This window comes from Coregonus clupeaformis, unplaced genomic scaffold (assembly GCF_020615455.1).
Source record: "Coregonus clupeaformis isolate EN_2021a unplaced genomic scaffold, ASM2061545v1 scaf1318, whole genome shotgun sequence".
Taxonomy (NCBI): domain Eukaryota; kingdom Metazoa; phylum Chordata; class Actinopteri; order Salmoniformes; family Salmonidae; genus Coregonus; species Coregonus clupeaformis.
In genome coordinates, this window is record NW_025534772.1 from 105,001 (window position 1) to 125,000 (window position 20,000).

Here is a 20,000-nt window from a genome sequence, read left to right on the forward strand (position 1 = left end):
AGTGTTAACAATTGCTTCCTTGATTTCCATAATCGAAATCTCTTCATCACACATCATTCTATCTACCTGAGATACTTTGGCACTAATTGTATCCAACACTTTTTCAACACACACTTTATCTACATCATTCTTTTTGTAAAGATTTCTGTAAAAGGATTCAACTGTATCTAAGATCTCAACAAAATCGTTTACCTTTACACCTTTTTCATCTTCCAACTCTACAATGTAACTCTTAGTTTGTTTTCTTTTTCAAGCCCCCAAAAAAAAGGATGTACATTTCTCTCCCTCCAAAGCGTACTGTGCCCTACTCCTAACAATAGCACCCAAACATTTCTTTTTTTCATAACGACCCAGCTCTGCATGGATTTTCAAATAGTTCACAACATCATAGTCTGGATCAGTATCAGCCTTTTCAAGTTCATGCAACATCCTATTTCTAAGCATTGTTTCTTTCTGCTTATCTAACCGGTTGTGATTTCTAGCATACCTAATACTCCTGTTTTTTACTTTTCCTTTCACTTCCTCCCACCATAAACACACATTCTCTTTTAACAGTACATTAGACATTTCATCATTAATACATTCAACAATTTCATTTCTATATCCTTCCTCCTTTAACAGACTGGCATTTAAACACCAGACACCTCCCCCTCTCCTCTCCACACCAAAACCCATTTGAAATGACATTACTGCGTGATCACTATATGCTGTAAAGTTATATGACATCTTCTTAACATGCTGCACCAATTCTTGTTTTGCTAGACATAAATCAATTCTGCTTTGTTTTAATTCCTTTAGCACCACCTGCCTTCTAGAAAACACTCTTCTGTTTGGATTTTCAGCCCTCCATATATCTACTAGATTCTCCTCATTCATAAGTTTCCATAATGCATTTCTAGAAGAGTCATATCTGAATCTAGCACAACTAGAGGCATCCATTCTACTACACCTCACATTAAAGTCTCCTATCAATATACAGTTTTCTGAGCACAGTGTTTTTAAGTTGTGAAACATTTCTCTCCTTTCAGATTCAATGTTTGAAGCATAAACATTGATTAAACGAAAAACTACGTTTTGCACTTCAAATTCAATTGCAATAAGTCTGCCATCATTGTCAGCATATATTTGTTTTACATTTTGAACCACATCGTTTTTTATCAAAATAGCCACACCACATGTTTTATCACTTCCATGACTACAAAAAAATAAATCAGACCATTTACTCTTAATCTCCTGTATTTTGGAATCTGTCCAATTGGTCTCTTGAAAACACAACATGTCTGCCTTAACAGACACTAAAACCTGCTCAAATTTGCTCATGTTTCTCAAACTGTTACCATTTAGGGATGCGACTGTAATCATTATTAATGTGTGCAGAGGTATAATCAGAGCAAAACAAGTCCTTTCAAAACCTACTTTTTTCTTTTTTACAAATCCCATCATCTCCCTAGTTTTCGACAATGACCTCTTATTTTTGCAAACAACTGATGATCCTCACTATCTATTTCATCCTCCGTCTCCTGATTTGGAGCGGCAGGGAAGCCTTTTGAAAAGTGCGCTTTAACAGTGCCAGTGACTTCAGTGGACCCAGCTCGCTCTTTGGTGTAATTTTTACACACGCTTGAAACTGGCTCAGGCACCTGAGAAGCACCTTGCACCATCTCTACCTGTGTATGTATTTCACCCATCATGTGCTGCTGTTCCACCTTGTCAGCAGCAGAGACCAAAACTGCGTCTCGTGTTTTACCAGAAGACATTACAGGCTCTTCAGGCATATCTGCCACTGTCTCTGAAGTCACACTCCCCATGTCACTCTCTTTTTCTCCCTCCATAAACACACTCCCCTCCTCTTCCTCAGAAGTGAGGTCCATTGTTTGCAAAAGTAAGTGATCCTTTCCCTTCTTACAGCTACATCTAACTTTCGGTCTGTCACACATTTCACACACATTACCTATGTTCAAACATTCTCTGGCATAATGCCCTTGTTCACTACATTTATGGCAAGTGAATTCTGGACATTTCTTAAGTATGTGCCCCGGCTGAATACATAGTCTACATACCTTCACTTGATTGTCATGGATTACACGAAAATATTCAAATGGAGGCTGGTATGGCCGTAAGCGAGGGAACAACTCTTGGTACACTATATAAAGTCAATGTGTCACTCACTCTGAAAGGGACACAGAAACGTATCCACTTTGTGACACAAACTGAAGAAGCTCAACCCTTGCTTACATTTCCAATATATATATATATATATATATATTTGAGTCTTGTGGGGGGGGGAAGAGGGCATATCCTATGTTGATTTATGACAAGTTCATTGACTAGGGCCCTATAAAATAGGCGTTGCGGACCGAATCACGGAATCCAGACATTAAACCGAAATTCAACAATATTCAAACATTTATTGAACTTAGTAAGAAATCAACTAAATCTATTCAACTTGTTAGAAAATGCATTCATTTGCCCAAGTCAATCATAAGACATGAACAAAATGCATCAGTGATTCGTATTTCCATGAACTTTCTGAAACGGCACAGGAATGCCCCTGTCTGTGTGCATGTGTGCGGTGGGCGCGTATGTCTACACTTTGTGTAGCCGTTAGCGATGATGCTAATGATAACCTTCTTCTGGTAGGGGAGGAATGGCTTTCCCCAAAACCTTCGCAAGTAAATGTTAACTACAAAGTAGCCTATGCCTGCCTGGCAGAATTATACCGTGATCATTTGCATCACTCCAGTGGCCATTTGTTCTACAGCAACACCGCTTAACCAAACAAAGGTCTCTTCCTGGTGCACGCTTGCATTTAAGGGTAACTACACCCCAAAATCTAAATGTCTTACATTTTTCCCAGACCTCACAAATGGTCACCTGATAGGGTTTAAACATTGTTGTGGACATAGAACATCCAATTGTGCTGTTTTGCTATTAAAAAGGTGTACTTTTGAGAGCGAAAACCTGCCAAAACAGGGACAAACGGTCAACGGGGAAATCTAAACGGAGAAAAGGGAACTTGGGAATTAACGGAATCAGGCAAAACATTGAAGGGATTTTATAGTGCCCTAATGGACTACAGACATTGACTGTCTCCTAGACTAAAAACAAAGGCTGCATGTACTGCCTATATTTTGAGGGAAACGCACTGTCCATTATTTGATTTGATCAGGGCAGGGCAGCACACACAAACTGCATTTAGTCCAATAACAATCCATGATATTATTAGGGTGATAAATAAAAGGCAGTTGCTCCATGACACAAGAGCACGCTCTACTGGGACAAAAAGCTTACAGCACCTGGTATTCCCAGGCGGTCTCCCATCCAAGTACTAACCAGGCCCGACCCTGCTTAGCTTCCGAGATCGGACGAGATCGGGCGTATTCAGGCTGGTATGGCCGTAAGCGAGGGAACAACTCTTGGTACACTATATAAAGTCAATGTGTCACTCACTCTGAAAGGGACACAGAAACGTATCCACTTTGTGACACAAACTGAAGAAGCTCAACCCTTGCTTACATTTCCAATAATATATATATATATATATATTTGAGTCTTGTGGGGGGGGGGGGAAGAGGGCATATCCTATGTTGATTTATGACAAGTTCATTGACTAGGGCCCTATAAAATAGGCGTTGCGGACCGAATCACGGAATCCAGACATTAAACCGAAATTCAACAATATTCAAACATTTATTGAACTTAGTAAGAAATCAACTAAATCTATTCAACTTGTTAGAAAACGCATTCATTTGCCCAAGTCAATCATAAGACATGAACAAAATGCATCAGTGATTCGTATTTCCATGAACTTTCTGGAACGGCACAGGAATGCCCCTGTCTGTGTGCATGTGTGCGGTGCGCGCGTATGTCTACACTTTGTGTAGCCGTTAGCGATGATGCTAATGATAACCTTCTTCTGGTAGGGAAGGAATGGCTTTCCCCAAAACCTTCGCAAGTAAATGTTAACTACAAAGTAGCCTATGCCTGCCTGGCAGAATTATACCGTGATCATTTGCATCACTCCAGTGGCCATTTGTTCTACAGCAACACCGCTTAACCAAACAAAGGTCTCTTCCTGGTGCACGCTTGCATTTAAGGGTAACTACACCCCAAAATCTAAATGTCTTACATTTTTCCCAGACCTCACAAATGGTCACCTGATAGGGTTTAAACATTGTTGTGGACATAGAACATCCAATTGTGCTGTTTTGCTATTAAAAAGGTGTACTTTTGAGAGCGAAAACCTGCCAAAACAGGGACAAACGGTCAACGGGGAAATCTAAACGGAGAAAAGGGAACTTGGGAATTAACGGAATCAGGCAAAACATTGAAGGGATTTTATAGTGCCCTAATGGACTACAGACATTGACTGTCTCCTAGACTAAAAACAAAGGCTGCATGTACTGCCTATATTTTGAGGGAAACGCACTGTCCATTATTTGATTTGATCAGGGCAGGGCAGCACACACAAACTGCATTTAGTCCAATAACAATCCATGATATTATTAGGGTGATAAATAAAAGGCAGTTGCTCCATGACACAAGAGCACGCTCTACTGGGACAAAAAGCTTACAGCACCTGGTATTCCCAGGCGGTCTCCCATCCAAGTACTAACCAGGCCCGACCCTGCTTAGCTTCCGAGATCGGACGAGATCGGGCGTATTCAGGCTGGTATGGCCGTAAGCGAGGGAACAACTCTTGGTACACTATATAAAGTCAATGTGTCACTCACTCTGAAAGGGACACAGAAACGTATCCACTTTGTGACACAAACTGAAGAAGCTCAACCCTTGCTTACATTTCCAAAATATATATATATATATATATATATTTGAGTCTTGTTGGGGGGGGAAGAGGGCATATCCTATGTTGATTTATGACAAGTTCATTGACTAGGGCCCTATAAAATAGGCGTTACGGACCGAATCACGGAATCCAGACATTAAACCGAAATTCAACAATATTCAAACATTTATTGAACTTAGTAAGAAATCAACTAAATCTATTCAACTTGTTAGAAAACGCATTCATTTGCCCAAGTCAATCATAAGACATGAACAAAATGCATCAGTGATTCGTATTTCCATGAACTTTCTGAAACGGCACAGGAATGCCCCTGTCTGTGTGCATGTGTGCGGTGCGCGCGTATGTCTACACTTTGTGTAGCCGTTAGCGATGATGCTAATGATAACCTTCTTCTGGTAGGGAAGGAATGGCTTTCCCCAAAACCTTCGCAAGTAAATGTTAACTACAAAGTAGCCTATGCCTGCCTGGCAGAATTATACCGTGATCATTTGCATCACTCCAGTGGCCATTTGTTCTACAGCAACACCGCTTAACCAAACAAAGGTCTCTTCCTGGTGCACGCTTGCATTTAAGGGTAACTACACCCCAAAATCTAAATGTCTTACATTTTTCCCAGACCTCACAAATGGTCACCTGATAGGGTTTAAACATTGTTGTGGACATAGAACATCCAATTGTGCTGTTTTGCTATTAAAAAGGTGTACTTTTGAGAGCGAAAACCTGCCAAAACAGGGACAAACGGTCAACGGGGAAATCTAAACGGAGAAAAGGGAACTTGGGAATTAACGGAATCAGGCAAAACATTGAAGGGATTTTATAGTGCCCTAATGGACTACAGACATTGACTGTCTCCTAGACTAAAAACAAAGGCTGCATGTACTGCCTATATTTTGAGGGAAACGCACTGTCCATTATTTGATTTGATCAGGGCAGGGCAGCACACACAAACTGCATTTAGTCCAATAACAATCCATGATATTATTAGGGTGATAAATAAAAGGCAGTTGCTCCATGACACAAGAGCACGCTCTACTGGGACAAAAAGCTTACAGCACCTGGTATTCCCAGGCGGTCTCCCATCCAAGTACTAACCAGGCCCGACCCTGCTTAGCTTCCGAGATCGGACGAGATCGGGCGTATTCAGGCTGGTATGGCCGTAAGCGAGGGAACAACTCTTGGTACACTATATAAAGTCAATGTGTCACTCACTCTGAAAGGGACACAGAAACGTATCCACTTTGTGACACAAACTGAAGAAGCTCAACCCCTTGCTTACATTTCCAAATTATATATATAATATATATATATATATATTTGAGTCTTGTTGGGGGAAGAGGGCATATCCTATGTTGATTTATGACAAGTTCATTGACTAGGGCCCTATAAAATAGGCGTTACGGACCGAATCACGGAATCCAGACATTAAACCGAAATTCAACAATATTCAAACATTTATTGAACTTAGTAAGAAATCAACTAAATCTATTCAACTTGTTAGAAAACGCATTCATTTGCCCAAGTCAATCATAAGACATGAACAAAATGCATCAGTGATTCGTATTTCCATGAACTTTCTGAAACGGCACAGGAATGCCCCTGTCTGTGTGCATGTGTGCGGTGCGCGCGTATGTCTACACTTTGTGTAGCCGTTAGCGATGATGCTAATGATAACCTTCTTCTGGTAGGGAAGGAATGGCTTTCCCCAAAACCTTCGCAAGTAAATGTTAACTACAAAGTAGCCTATGCCTGCCTGGCAGAATTATACCGTGATCATTTGCATCACTCCAGTGGCCATTTGTTCTACAGCAACACCGCTTAACCAAACAAAGGTCTCTTCCTGGTGCACGCTTGCATTTAAGGGTAACTACACCCCAAAATCTAAATGTCTTACATTTTTCCCAGACCTCACAAATGGTCACCTGATAGGGTTTAAACATTGTTGTGGACATAGAACATCCAATTGTGCTGTTTTGCTATTAAAAAGGTGTACTTTTGAGAGCGAAAACCTGCCAAAACAGGGACAAACGGTCAACGGGGAAATCTAAACGGAGAAAAGGGAACTTGGGAATTAACGGAATCAGGCAAAACATTGAAGGGATTTTATAGTGCCCTAATGGACTACAGACATTGACTGTCTCCTAGACTAAAAACAAAGGCTGCATGTACTGCCTATATTTTGAGGGAAACGCACTGTCCATTATTTGATTTGATCAGGGCAGGGCAGCACACACAAACTGCATTTAGTCCAATAACAATCCATGATATTATTAGGGTGATAAATAAAAGGCAGTTGCTCCATGACACAAGAGCACGCTCTACTGGGACAAAAAGCTTACAGCACCTGGTATTCCCAGGCGGTCTCCCATCCAAGTACTAACCAGGCCCGACCCTGCTTAGCTTCCGAGATCGGACGAGATCGGGCGTATTCAGGCTGGTATGGCCGTAAGCGAGGGAACAACTCTTGGTACACTATATAAAGTCAATGTGTCACTCACTCTGAAAGGGACACAGAAACGTATCCACTTTGTGACACAAACTGAAGAAGCTCAACCCTTGCTTACATTTCCAATATATATATATATATATATATTTGAGTCTTGTTGGGGGAAGAGGGCATATCCTATGTTGATTTATGACAAGTTCATTGACTAGGGCCCTATAAAATAGGCGTTACGGACCGAATCACGGAATCCAGACATTAAACCGAAATTCAACAATATTCAAACATTTATTGAACTTAGTAAGAAATCAACTAAATCTATTCAACTTGTTAGAAAACGCATTCATTTGCCCAAGTCAATCATAAGACATGAACAAAATGCATCAGTGATTCGTATTTCCATGAACTTTCTGAAACGGCACAGGAATGCCCCTGTCTGTGTGCATGTGTGCGGTGCGCGCGTATGTCTACACTTTGTGTAGCCGTTAGCGATGATGCTAATGATAACCTTCTTCTGGTAGGGAAGGAATGGCTTTCCCCAAAACCTTCGCAAGTAAATGTTAACTACAAAGTAGCCTATGCCTGCCTGGCAGAATTATACCGTGATCATTTGCATCACTCCAGTGGCCATTTGTTCTACAGCAACACCGCTTAACCAAACAAAGGTCTCTTCCTGGTGCACGCTTGCATTTAAGGGTAACTACACCCCAAAATCTAAATGTCTTACATTTTTCCCAGACCTCACAAATGGTCACCTGATAGGGTTTAAACATTGTTGTGGACATAGAACATCCAATTGTGCTGTTTTGCTATTAAAAAGGTGTACTTTTGAGAGCGAAAACCTGCCAAAACAGGGACAAACGGTCAACGGGGAAATCTAAACGGAGAAAAGGGAACTTGGGAATTAACGGAATCAGGCAAAACATTGAAGGGATTTTATAGTGCCCTAATGGACTACAGACATTGACTGTCTCCTAGACTAAAAACAAAGGCTGCATGTACTGCCTATATTTTGAGGGAAACGCACTGTCCATTATTTGATTTGATCAGGGCAGGGCAGCACACACAAACTGCATTTAGTCCAATAACAATCCATGATATTATTAGGGTGATAAATAAAAGGCAGTTGCTCCATGACACAAGAGCACGCTCTACTGGGACAAAAGCTTACAGCACCTGGTATTCCCAGGCGGTCTCCCATCCAAGTACTAACCAGGCCCGACCCTGCTTAGCTTCCGAGATCGGACGAGATCGGGCGTATTCAGGCTGGTATGGCCGTAAGCGAGGGAACAACTCTTGGTACACTATATAAAGTCAATGTGTCACTCACTCTGAAAGGGACACAGAAACGTATCCACTTTGTGACACAAACTGAAGAAGCTCAACCCTTGCTTACATTTCCAATATATATATATATATATATATATTTGAGTCTTGTTGGGGGGGGAAGAGGGCATATCCTATGTTGATTTATGACAAGTTCATTGACTAGGGCCCTATAAAATAGGCGTTACGGACCGAATCACGGAATCCAGACATTAAACCGAAATTCAACAATATTCAAACATTTATTGAACTTAGTAAGAAATCAACTAAATCTATTCAACTTGTTAGAAAACGCATTCATTTGCCCAAGTCAATCATAAGACATGAACAAAATGCATCAGTGATTCGTATTTCCATGAACTTTCTGGCACGGCACAGGAATGCCCCTGTCTGTGTGCATGTGTGCGGTGCGCGCGTATGTCTACACTTTGTGTAGCCGTTAGCGATGATGCTAATGATAACCTTCTTCTGGTAGGGAAGGAATGGCTTTCCCCAAAACCTTCGCAAGTAAATGTTAACTACAAAGTAGCCTATGCCTGCCTGGCAGAATTATACCGTGATCATTTGCATCACTCCAGTGGCCATTTGTTCTACAGCAACACCGCTTAACCAAACAAAGGTCTCTTCCTGGTGCACGCTTGCATTTAAGGGTAACTACACCCCAAAATCTAAATGTCTTACATTTTTCCCAGACCTCACAAATGGTCACCTGATAGGGTTTAAACATTGTTGTGGACATAGAACATCCAATTGTGCTGTTTTGCTATTAAAAAGGTGTACTTTTGAGAGCGAAAACCTGCCAAAACAGGGACAAACGGTCAACGGGGAAATCTAAACGGAGAAAAGGGAACTTGGGAATTAACAGAATCAGGCAAAACATTGAAGGGATTTTATAGTGCCCTAATGGACTACAGACATTGACTGTCTCCTAGACTAAAAACAAAGGCTGCATGTACTGCCTATATTTTGAGGGAAACGCACTGTCCATTATTTGATTTGATCAGGGCAGGGCAGCACACACAAACTGCATTTAGTCCAATAACAATCCATGATATTATTAGGGTGATAAATAAAAGGCAGTTGCTCCATGACACAAGAGCACGCTCTACTGGGACAAAAAGCTTACAGCACCTGGTATTCCCAGGCGGTCTCCCATCCAAGTACTAACCAGGCCCGACCCTGCTTAGCTTCCGAGATCGGACGAGATCGGGCGTATTCAGGCTGGTATGGCCGTAAGCGAGGGAACAACTCTTGGTACACTATATAAAGTCAATGTGTCACTCACTCTGAAAGGGACACAGAAACGTATCCACTTTGTGACACAAACTGAAGAAGCTCAACCCTTGCTTACATTTCCATATATATATATATATATATATTTGAGTCTTGTTGGGGGGGGAAGAGGGCATATCCTATGTTGATTTATGACAAGTTCATTGACTAGGGCCCTATAAAATAGGCGTTGCGGACCGAATCACGGAATCCAGACATTAAACCGAAATTCAACAATATTCAAACATTTATTGAACTTAGTAAGAAATCAACTAAATCTATTCAACTTGTTAGAAAACGCATTCATTTGCCCAAGTCAATCATAAGACATGAACAAAATGCATCAGTGATTCGTATTTCCATGAACTTTCTGAAACGGCACAGGAATGCCCCTGTCTGTGTGCATGTGTGCGGTGCGCGCGTATGTCTACACTTTGTGTAGCCGTTAGCGATGATGCTAATGATAACCTTCTTCTGGTAGGGAAGGAATGGCTTTCCCCAAAACCTTCGCAAGTAAATGTTAACTACAAAGTAGCCTATGCCTGCCTGGCAGAATTATACCGTGATCATTTGCATCACTCCAGTGGCCATTTGTTCTACAGCAACACCGCTTAACCAAACAAAGGTCTCTTCCTGGTGCACGCTTGCATTTAAGGGTAACTACACCCCAAAATCTAAATGTCTTACATTTTTCCCAGACCTCACAAATGGTCACCTGATAGGGTTTAAACATTGTTGTGGACATAGAACATCCAATTGTGCTGTTTTGCTATTAAAAAGGTGTACTTTTGAGAGCGAAAACCTGCCAAAACAGGGACAAACGGTCAACGGGGAAATCTAAACGGAGAAAAGGGAACTTGGGAATTAACGGAATCAGGCAAAACATTGAAGGGATTTTATAGTGCCCTAATGGACTACAGACATTGACTGTCTCCTAGACTAAAAACAAAGGCTGCATGTACTGCCTATATTTTGAGGGAAACGCACTGTCCATTATTTGATTTGATCAGGGCAGGGCAGCACACACAAACTGCATTTAGTCCAATAACAATCCATGATATTATTAGGGTGATAAATAAAAGGCAGTTGCTCCATGACACAAGAGCACGCTCTACTGGGACAAAAGCTTACAGCACCTGGTATTCCCAGGCGGTCTCCCATCCAAGTACTAACCAGGCCCGACCCTGCTTAGCTTCCGAGATCGGACGAGATCGGGCGTATTCAGGCTGGTATGGCCGTAAGCGAGGGAACAACTCTTGGTACACTATATAAAGTCAATGTGTCACTCACTCTGAAAGGGACACAGAAACGTATCCACTTTGTGACACAAACTGAAGAAGCTCAACCCTTGCTTACATTTCCAAATATATATATATATATATATATTTGAGTCTTGTTGGGGGGGGAAGAGGGCATATCCTATGTTGATTTATGACAAGTTCATTGACTAGGGCCCTATAAAATAGGCGTTATGGACCGAATCACGGAATCCAGACATTAAACCGAAATTCAACAATATTCAAACATTTATTGAACTTAGTAAGAAATCAACTAAATCTATTCAACTTGTTAGAAAACGCATTCATTTGCCCAAGTCAATCATAAGACATGAACAAAATGCATCAGTGATTCGTATTTCCATGAACTTTCTGAAACGGCACAGGAATGCCCCTGTCTGTGTGCATGTGTGCGGTGCGCGCGTATGTCTACACTTTGTGTAGCCGTTAGCGATGATGCTAATGATAACCTTCTTCTGGTAGGGAAGGAATGGCTTTCCCCAAAACCTTCGCAAGTAAATGTTAACTACAAAGTAGCCTATGCCTGCCTGGCAGAATTATACCGTGATCATTTGCATCACTCCAGTGGCCATTTGTTCTACAGCAACACCGCTTAACCAAACAAAGGTCTCTTCCTGGTGCACGCTTGCATTTAAGGGTAACTACACCCCAAAATCTAAATGTCTTACATTTTTCCCAGACCTCACAAATGGTCACCTGATAGGGTTTAAACATTGTTGTGGACATAGAACATCCAATTGTGCTGTTTTGCTATTAAAAAGGTGTACTTTTGAGAGCGAAAACCTGCCAAAACAGGGACAAACGGTCAACGGGGAAATCTAAACGGAGAAAAGGGAACTTGGGAATTAACGGAATCAGGCAAAACATTGAAGGGATTTTATAGTGCCCTAATGGACTACAGACATTGACTGTCTCCTAGACTAAAAACAAAGGCTGCATGTACTGCCTATATTTTGAGGGAAACGCACTGTCCATTATTTGATTTGATCAGGGCAGGGCAGCACACACAAACTGCATTTAGTCCAATAACAATCCATGATATTATTAGGGTGATAAATAAAAGGCAGTTGCTCCATGACACAAGAGCACGCTCTACTGGGACAAAAGCTTACAGCACCTGGTATTCCCAGGCGGTCTCCCATCCAAGTACTAACCAGGCCCGACCCTGCTTAGCTTCCGAGATCGGACGAGATCGGGCGTATTCAGGCTGGTATGGCCGTAAGCGAGGGAACAACTCTTGGTACACTATATAAAGTCAATGTGTCACTCACTCTGAAAGGGATACAGAAACGTATCCACTTTGTGACACAAACTGAAGAAGCTCAACCCTTGCTTACATTTCCAAAATATATATATATATATATTTGAGTCTTGTTGGGGGGGGAAGAGGGCATATCCTATGTTGATTTATGACAAGTTCATTGACTAGGGCCCTATAAAATAGGCGTTACGGACCGAATCACGGAATCCAGACATTAAACCGAAATTCAACAATATTCAAACATTTATTGAACTTAGTAAGAAATCAACTAAATCTATTCAACTTGTTAGAAAACGCATTCATTTGCCCAAGTCAATCATAAGACATGAACAAAATGCATCAGTGATTCGTATTTCCATGAACTTTCTGAAACGGCACAGGAATGCCCCTGTCTGTGTGCATGTGTGCGGTGCGCGCGTATGTCTACACTTTGTGTAGCCGTTAGCGATGATGCTAATGATAACCTTCTTCTGGTAGGGAAGGAATGGCTTTCCCCAAAACCTTCGCAAGTAAATGTTAACTACAAAGTAGCCTATGCCTGCCTGGCAGAATTATACCGTGATCATTTGCATCACTCCAGTGGCCATTTGTTCTACAGCAACACCGCTTAACCAAACAAAGGTCTCTTCCTGGTGCACGCTTGCATTTAAGGGTAACTACACCCCAAAATCTAAATGTCTTACATTTTTCCCAGACCTCACAAATGGTCACCTGATAGGGTTTAAACATTGTTGTGGACATAGAACATCCAATTGTGCTGTTTTGCTATTAAAAAGGTGTACTTTTGAGAGCGAAAACCTGCCAAAACAGGGACAAACGGTCAACGGGGAAATCTAAACGGAGAAAAGGGAACTTGGGAATTAACGGAATCAGGCAAAACATTGAAGGGATTTTATAGTGCCCTAATGGACTACAGACATTGACTGTCTCCTAGACTAAAAACAAAGGCTGCATGTACTGCCTATATTTTGAGGGAAACGCACTGTCCATTATTTGATTTGATCAGGGCAGGGCAGCACACACAAACTGCATTTAGTCCAATAACAATCCATGATATTATTAGGGTGATAAATAAAAGGCAGTTGCTCCATGACACAAGAGCACGCTCTACTGGGACAAAAGCTTACAGCACCTGGTATTCCCAGGCGGTCTCCCATCCAAGTACTAACCAGGCCCGACCCTGCTTAGCTTCCGAGATCGGACGAGATCGGGCGTATTCAGGCTGGTATGGCCGTAAGCAAGGGAACAACTCTTGGTACACTATATAAAGTCAATGTGTCACTCACTCTGAAAGGGACACAGAAACGTATCCACTTTGTGACACAAACTGAAGAAGCTCAACCCTTGCTTACATTTCCAAAAATATATATATATATATATTTGAGTCTTGTTGGGGGGGGAAGAGGGCATATCCTATGTTGATTTATGACAAGTTCATTGACTAGGGCCCTATAAAATAGGCGTTACGGACCGAATCACGGAATCCAGACATTAAACCGAAATTCAACAATATTCAAACATTTATTGAACTTAGTAAGAAATCAACTAAATCTATTCAACTTGTTAGAAAACGCATTCATTTGCCCAAGTCAATCATAAGACATGAACAAAATGCATCAGTGATTCGTATTTCCATGAACTTTCTGAAACGGCACAGGAATGCCCCTGTCTGTGTGCATGTGTGCGGTGCGCGCGTATGTCTACACTTTGTGTAGCCGTTAGCGATGATGCTAATGATAACCTTCTTCTGGTAGGGAAGGAATGGCTTTCCCCAAAACCTTCGCAAGTAAATGTTAACTACAAAGTAGCCTATGCCTGCCTGGCAGAATTATACCGTGATCATTTGCATCACTCCAGTGGCCATTTGTTCTACAGCAACACCGCTTAACCAAACAAAGGTCTCTTCCTGGTGCACGCTTGCATTTAAGGGTAACTACACCCCAAAATCTAAATGTCTTACATTTTTCCCAGACCTCACAAATGGTCACCTGATAGGGTTTAAACATTGTTGTGGACATAGAACATCCAATTGTGCTGTTTTGCTATTAAAAAGGTGTACTTTTGAGAGCGAAAACCTGCCAAAACAGGGACAAACGGTCAACGGGGAAATCTAAACGGAGAAAAGGGAACTTGGGAATTAACGGAATCAGGCAAAACATTGAAGGGATTTTATAGTGCCCTAATGGACTACAGACATTGACTGTCTCCTAGACTAAAAACAAAGGCTGCATGTACTGCCTATATTTTGAGGGAAACGCACTGTCCATTATTTGATTTGATCAGGGCAGGGCAGCACACACAAACTGCATTTAGTCCAATAACAATCCATGATATTATTAGGGTGATAAATAAAAGGCAGTTGCTCCATGACACAAGAGCACGCTCTACTGGGACAAAAAGCTTACAGCACCTGGTATTCCCAGGCGGTCTCCCATCCAAGTACTAACCAGGCCCGACCCTGCTTAGCTTCCGAGATCGGACGAGATCAGGCGTATTCAGGCTGGTATGGCCGTAAGCGAGGGAACAACTCTTGGTACACTATATAAAGTCAATGTGTCACTCACTCTGAAAGGGACACAGAAACGTATCCACTTTGTGACACAAACTGAAGAAGCTCAACCCTTGCTTACATTTCCAATTATATATATATATATATTTGAGTCTTGTGTGGGGGGAAGAGGGCATATCCTATGTTGATTTATGACAAGTTCATTGACTAGGGCCCTATAAAATAGGCGTTATGGACCGAATCACGGAATCCAGACATTAAACCGAAATTCAACAATATTCAAACATTTATTGAACTTAGTAAGAAATCAACTAAATCTATTCAACTTGTTAGAAAACGCATTCATTTGCCCAAGTCAATCATAAGACATGAACAAAATGCATCAGTGATTCGTATTTCCATGAACTTTCTGAAACGGCACAGGAATGCCCCTGTCTGTGTGCATGTGTGCGGTGCGCGCGTATGTCTACACTTTGTGTAGCCGTTAGCGATGATGCTAATGATAACCTTCTTCTGGTAGGGAAGGAATGGCTTTCCCCAAAACCTTCGCAAGTAAATGTTAACTACAAAGTAGCCTATGCCTGCCTGGCAGAATTATACCGTGATCATTTGCATCACTCCAGTGGCCATTTGTTCTACAGCAACACCGCTTAACCAAACAAAGGTCTCTTCCTGGTGCACGCTTGCATTTAAGGGTAACTACACCCCAAAATCTAAATGTCTTACATTTTTCCCAGACCTCACAAATGGTCACCTGATAGGGTTTAAACATTGTTGTGGACATAGAACATCCAATTGTGCTGTTTTGCTATTAAAAAGGTGTACTTTTGAGAGCGAAAACCTGCCAAAACAGGGACAAACGGTCAACGGGGAAATCTAAACGGAGAAAAGGGAACTTGGGAATTAACGGAATCAGGCAAAACATTGAAGGGATTTTATAGTGCCCTAATGGACTACAGACATTGACTGTCTCCTAGACTAAAAACAAAGGCTGCATGTACTGCCTATATTTTGAGGGAAACGCACTGTCCATTATTTGATTTGATCAGGGCAGGGCAGCACACACAAACTGCATTTAGTCCAATAACAATCCATGATATTATTAGGGTGATAAATAAAAGGCAGTTGCTCCATGACACAAGAGCACGCTCTACTGGGACAAAAAGCTTACAGCACCTGGTATTCCCAGGCGGTCTCCCATCCAAGTACTAACCAGGCCCGACCCTGCTTAGCTTCCGAGATCGGACGAGATCGGGCGTATTCAGGCTGGTATGGCCGTAAGCGAGGGAACAACTCTTGGTACACTATATAAAGTCAATGTGTCACTCACTCTGAAAGGGACACAGAAACGTATCCACTTTGTGACACAAACTGAAGAAGCTCAACCCTTGCTTACATTTCCAAATATATATATATATATATATTTGAGTCTTGTTGGGGGGAAGAGGGCATATCCTATGTTGATTTATGACAAGTTCATTGACTAGGGCCCTATAAAATAGGCGTTACGGACCGAATCACGGAATCCAGACATTAAACCGAAATTCAACAATATTCAAACATTTATTGAACTTAGTAAGAAATCAACTAAATCTATTCAACTTGTTAGAAAACGCATTCATTTGCCCAAGTCAATCATAAGACATGAACAAAATGCATCAGTGATTCGTATTTCCATGAACTTTCTGAAACGGCACAGGAATGCCCCCTGTCTGTGTGCATGTGTGCGGTACGCGCGTATGTCTACACTTTGTGTAGCCGTTAGCGATGATGCTAATGATAACCTTCTTCTGGTAGGGAAGGAATGGCTTTCCCCAAAACCTTCGCAAGTAAATGTTAACTACAAAGTAGCCTATGCCTGCCTGGCAGAATTATACCGTGATCATTTGCATCACTCCAGTGGCCATTTGTTCTACAGCAACACCGCTTAACCAAACAAAGGTCTCTTCCTGGTGCACGCTTGCATTTAAGGGTAACTACACCCCAAAATCTAAATGTCTTACATTTTTCCCAGACCTCACAAATGGTCACCTGATAGGGTTTAAACATTGTTGTGGACATAGAACATCCAATTGTGCTGTTTTGCTATTAAAAAGGTGTACTTTTGAGAGCGAAAACCTGCCAAAACAGGGACAAACGGTCAACGGGGAAATCTAAACGGAGAAAAGGGAACTTGGGAATTAACGGAATCAGGCAAAACATTGAAGGGATTTTATAGTGCCCTAATGGACTACAGACATTGACTGTCTCCTAGACTAAAAACAAAGGCTGCATGTACTGCCTATATTTTGAGGGAAACGCACTGTCCATTATTTGATTTGATCAGGGCAGGGCAGCACACACAAACTGCATTTAGTCCAATAACAATCCATGATATTATTAGGGTGATAAATAAAAGGCAGTTGCTCCATGACACAAGAGCACGCTCTACTGGGACAAAAAGCTTACAGCACCTGGTATTCCCAGGCGGTCTCCCATCCAAGTACTAACCAGGCCCGACCCTGCTTAGCTTCCGAGATCGGACGAGATCGGGCGTATTCAGGCTGGTATGGCCGTAAGCGAGGGAACAACTCTTGGTACACTATATAAAGTCAATGTGTCACTCACTCTGAAAGGGACACAGAAACGTATCCACTTTGTGACACAAACTGAAGAAGCTCAACCCTTGCTTACATTTCCAATATATATATATATATATATTTGAGTCTTGTTGGGGGGGGAAGAGGGCATATCCTATGTTGATTTATGACAAGTTCATTGACTAGGGCCCTATAAAATAGGCGTTACGGACCGAATCACGGAATCCAGACATTAAACCGAAATTCAACAATATTCAAACATTTATTGAACTTAGTAAGAAATCAACTAAATCTATTCAACTTGTTAGAAAACGCATTCATTTGCCCAAGTCAATCATAAGACATGAACAAAATGCATCAGTGATTCGTATTTCCATGAACTTTCTGAAACGGCACAGGAATGCCCCTGTCTGTGTGCATGTGTGCGGTAAGCGCGTATGTCTACACTTTGTGTAGCCGTTAGCGATGATGCTAATGATAACCTTCTTCTGGTAGGGAAGGAATGGCTTTCCCCAAAACCTTCGCAAGTAAATGTTAACTACAAAGTAGCCTATGCCTGCCTGGCAGAATTATACCGTGATCATTTGCATCACTCCAGTGGCCATTTGTTCTACAGCAACACCGCTTAACCAAACAAAGGTCTCTTCCTGGTGCACGCTTGCATTTAAGGGTAACTACACCCCAAAATCTAAATGTCTTACATTTTTCCCAGACCTCACAAATGGTCACCTGATAGGGTTTAAACATTGTTGTGGACATAGAACATCCAATTGTGCTGTTTTGCTATTAAAAAGGTGTACTTTTGAGAGCGAAAACCTGCCAAAACAGGGACAAACGGTCAACGGGGAAATCTAAACGGAGAAAAGGGAACTTGGGAATTAACGGAATCAGGCAAAACATTGAAGGGATTTTATAGTCCCCTAATGGACTACAGACATTGACTGTCTCCTAGACTAAAAACAAAGGCTGCATGTACTGCCTATATTTTGAGGGAAACGCACTGTCCATTATTTGATTTGATCAGGGCAGGGCAGCACACACAAACTGCATTTAGTCCAATAACAATCCATGATATTATTAGGGTGATAAATAAAAGGCAGTTGCTCCATGACACAAGAGCACGCTCTACTGGGACAAAAAGCTTACAGCACCTGGTATTCCCAGGCGGTCTCCCATCCAAGTACTAACCAGGCCCGACCCTGCTTAGCTTCCGAGATCGGACGAGATCGGGCGTATTCAGGATGGTATGGCCGTAAGCGAGGGAACAACTCTTGGTACACTATATAAAGTCAATGTGTCACTCACTCTGAAAGGGACACAGAAACGTATCCACTTTGTGACACAAACTGAAGAAGCTCAACCCTTGCTTACATTTCCAATATATATATATATATATATATTTGAGTCTTGTTGGGGGGGGGGAAGAGGGCATATCCTATGTTGATTTATGACAAGTTCATTGACTAGGGCCCTATAAAATAGGCGTTATGGACCGAATCACGGAATCCAGACATTAAACCGAAATTCAACAATATTCAAACATTTATTGAACTTAGTAAGAAATCAACTAAATCTATTCAACTTGTTAGAAAACGCATTCATTTGCCCAAGTCAATCATAAGACATGAACAAAATGCATCAGTGATTCGTATTTCCATGAACTTTCTGAAACGGCACAGGAATGCCCCTGTCTGTGTGCATGTGTGCGGTAAGCGCGCGTATGTCTACACTTTGTGTAGCCGTTAGCGATGATGCTAATGATAACCTTCTTCTGGTAGGGAAGGAATGGCTTTCCCCAAAACCTTCGCAAGTAAATGTTAACTACAAAGTAGCCTATGCCTGCCTGGCAGAATTATACCGTGATCATTTGCATCACTCCAGTGGCCATTTGTTCTACAGCAACACCGCTTAACCAAACAAAGGTCTCTTCCTGGTGCACGCTTGCATTTAAGGGTAACTACACCCCAAAATCTAAATGTCTTACATTTTTCCCAGACCTCACAAATGGTCACCTGATAGGGTTTAAACATTGTTGTGGACATAGAACATCCAATTGTGCTGTTTTGCTATTAAAAAGGTGTACTTTTGAGAGCGAAAACCTGCCAAAACAGGGACAAACGGTCAACGGGGAAATCTAAACGGAGAAAAGGGAACTTGGGAATTAACGGAATCAGGCAAAACATTGAAGGGATTTTATAGTGCCCTAATGGACTACAGACATTGACTGTCTCCTAGACTAAAAACAAAGGCTGCATGTACTGCCTATATTTTGAGGGAAACGCACTGTCCATTATTTGATTTGATCAGGGCAGGGCAGCACACACAAACTGCATTTAGTCCAATAACAATCCATGATATTATTAGGGTGATAAATAAAAAGGCAGTTGCTCCATGACACAAGAGCACGCTCTACTGGGACAAAAGCTTACAGCACCTGGTATTCCCAGGCGGTCTCCCATCCAAGTACTAACCAGGCCCGACCCTGCTTAGCTTCCGAGATCGGACGAG

General features: G+C 41.8%; 14 non-coding genes across 14 annotated transcripts in view; all 14 read right to left on the reverse strand.

Moving 5' to 3' along the window:
* Positions 1 to 3,284: 3,284 nt before the first annotated feature.
* Positions 3,285 to 3,403, reverse strand: LOC121560482. Its single transcript, XR_005998990.2, has one exon. It is a non-coding gene; the product is annotated as a 5S ribosomal RNA (ribosomal RNA).
* A 1,164-nt stretch (positions 3,404 to 4,567) lies between these two features.
* On the reverse strand, positions 4,568 to 4,686 carry LOC121561062. The gene has a single exon (XR_005999104.2). It is a non-coding gene; the product is annotated as a 5S ribosomal RNA (ribosomal RNA).
* Positions 4,687 to 5,850: 1,164 nt separating this feature from the next.
* LOC121561071 lies at positions 5,851 to 5,969 on the reverse strand. The gene has a single exon (XR_005999113.2). It is a non-coding gene; the product is annotated as a 5S ribosomal RNA (ribosomal RNA).
* Positions 5,970 to 7,136: 1,167 nt separating this feature from the next.
* On the reverse strand, positions 7,137 to 7,255 carry LOC121561026. The gene has a single exon (XR_006659471.1). It is a non-coding gene; the product is annotated as a 5S ribosomal RNA (ribosomal RNA).
* Positions 7,256 to 8,411: 1,156 nt separating this feature from the next.
* On the reverse strand, positions 8,412 to 8,530 carry LOC121565826. Its single transcript, XR_006000690.1, has one exon. It is a non-coding gene; the product is annotated as a 5S ribosomal RNA (ribosomal RNA).
* Positions 8,531 to 9,692: 1,162 nt separating this feature from the next.
* Positions 9,693 to 9,811, reverse strand: LOC123486732. The gene has a single exon (XR_006659473.1). It is a non-coding gene; the product is annotated as a 5S ribosomal RNA (ribosomal RNA).
* Positions 9,812 to 10,969: 1,158 nt separating this feature from the next.
* On the reverse strand, positions 10,970 to 11,088 carry LOC123486733. The gene has a single exon (XR_006659474.1). It is a non-coding gene; the product is annotated as a 5S ribosomal RNA (ribosomal RNA).
* Positions 11,089 to 12,248: 1,160 nt separating this feature from the next.
* On the reverse strand, positions 12,249 to 12,367 carry LOC123486734. Its single transcript, XR_006659475.1, has one exon. It is a non-coding gene; the product is annotated as a 5S ribosomal RNA (ribosomal RNA).
* Positions 12,368 to 13,524: 1,157 nt separating this feature from the next.
* Positions 13,525 to 13,643, reverse strand: LOC123486735. The gene has a single exon (XR_006659476.1). It is a non-coding gene; the product is annotated as a 5S ribosomal RNA (ribosomal RNA).
* Positions 13,644 to 14,802: 1,159 nt separating this feature from the next.
* On the reverse strand, positions 14,803 to 14,921 carry LOC123486746. Its single transcript, XR_006659487.1, has one exon. It is a non-coding gene; the product is annotated as a 5S ribosomal RNA (ribosomal RNA).
* Positions 14,922 to 16,077: 1,156 nt separating this feature from the next.
* Positions 16,078 to 16,196, reverse strand: LOC123486736. Its single transcript, XR_006659477.1, has one exon. It is a non-coding gene; the product is annotated as a 5S ribosomal RNA (ribosomal RNA).
* A 1,158-nt stretch (positions 16,197 to 17,354) lies between these two features.
* LOC123486737 lies at positions 17,355 to 17,473 on the reverse strand. Its single transcript, XR_006659478.1, has one exon. It is a non-coding gene; the product is annotated as a 5S ribosomal RNA (ribosomal RNA).
* A 1,158-nt stretch (positions 17,474 to 18,631) lies between these two features.
* On the reverse strand, positions 18,632 to 18,750 carry LOC123486718. The gene has a single exon (XR_006659470.1). It is a non-coding gene; the product is annotated as a 5S ribosomal RNA (ribosomal RNA).
* A 1,164-nt stretch (positions 18,751 to 19,914) lies between these two features.
* Positions 19,915 to 20,000, reverse strand: part of LOC123486738 — a 119-nt gene continuing 33 nt past the window's right edge. The window contains exon 1 of the ribosomal RNA XR_006659479.1: positions 19,915 to 20,000. This exon is cut by the window's right edge and continues 33 nt beyond it. This is a non-coding gene — a ribosomal RNA (5S ribosomal RNA).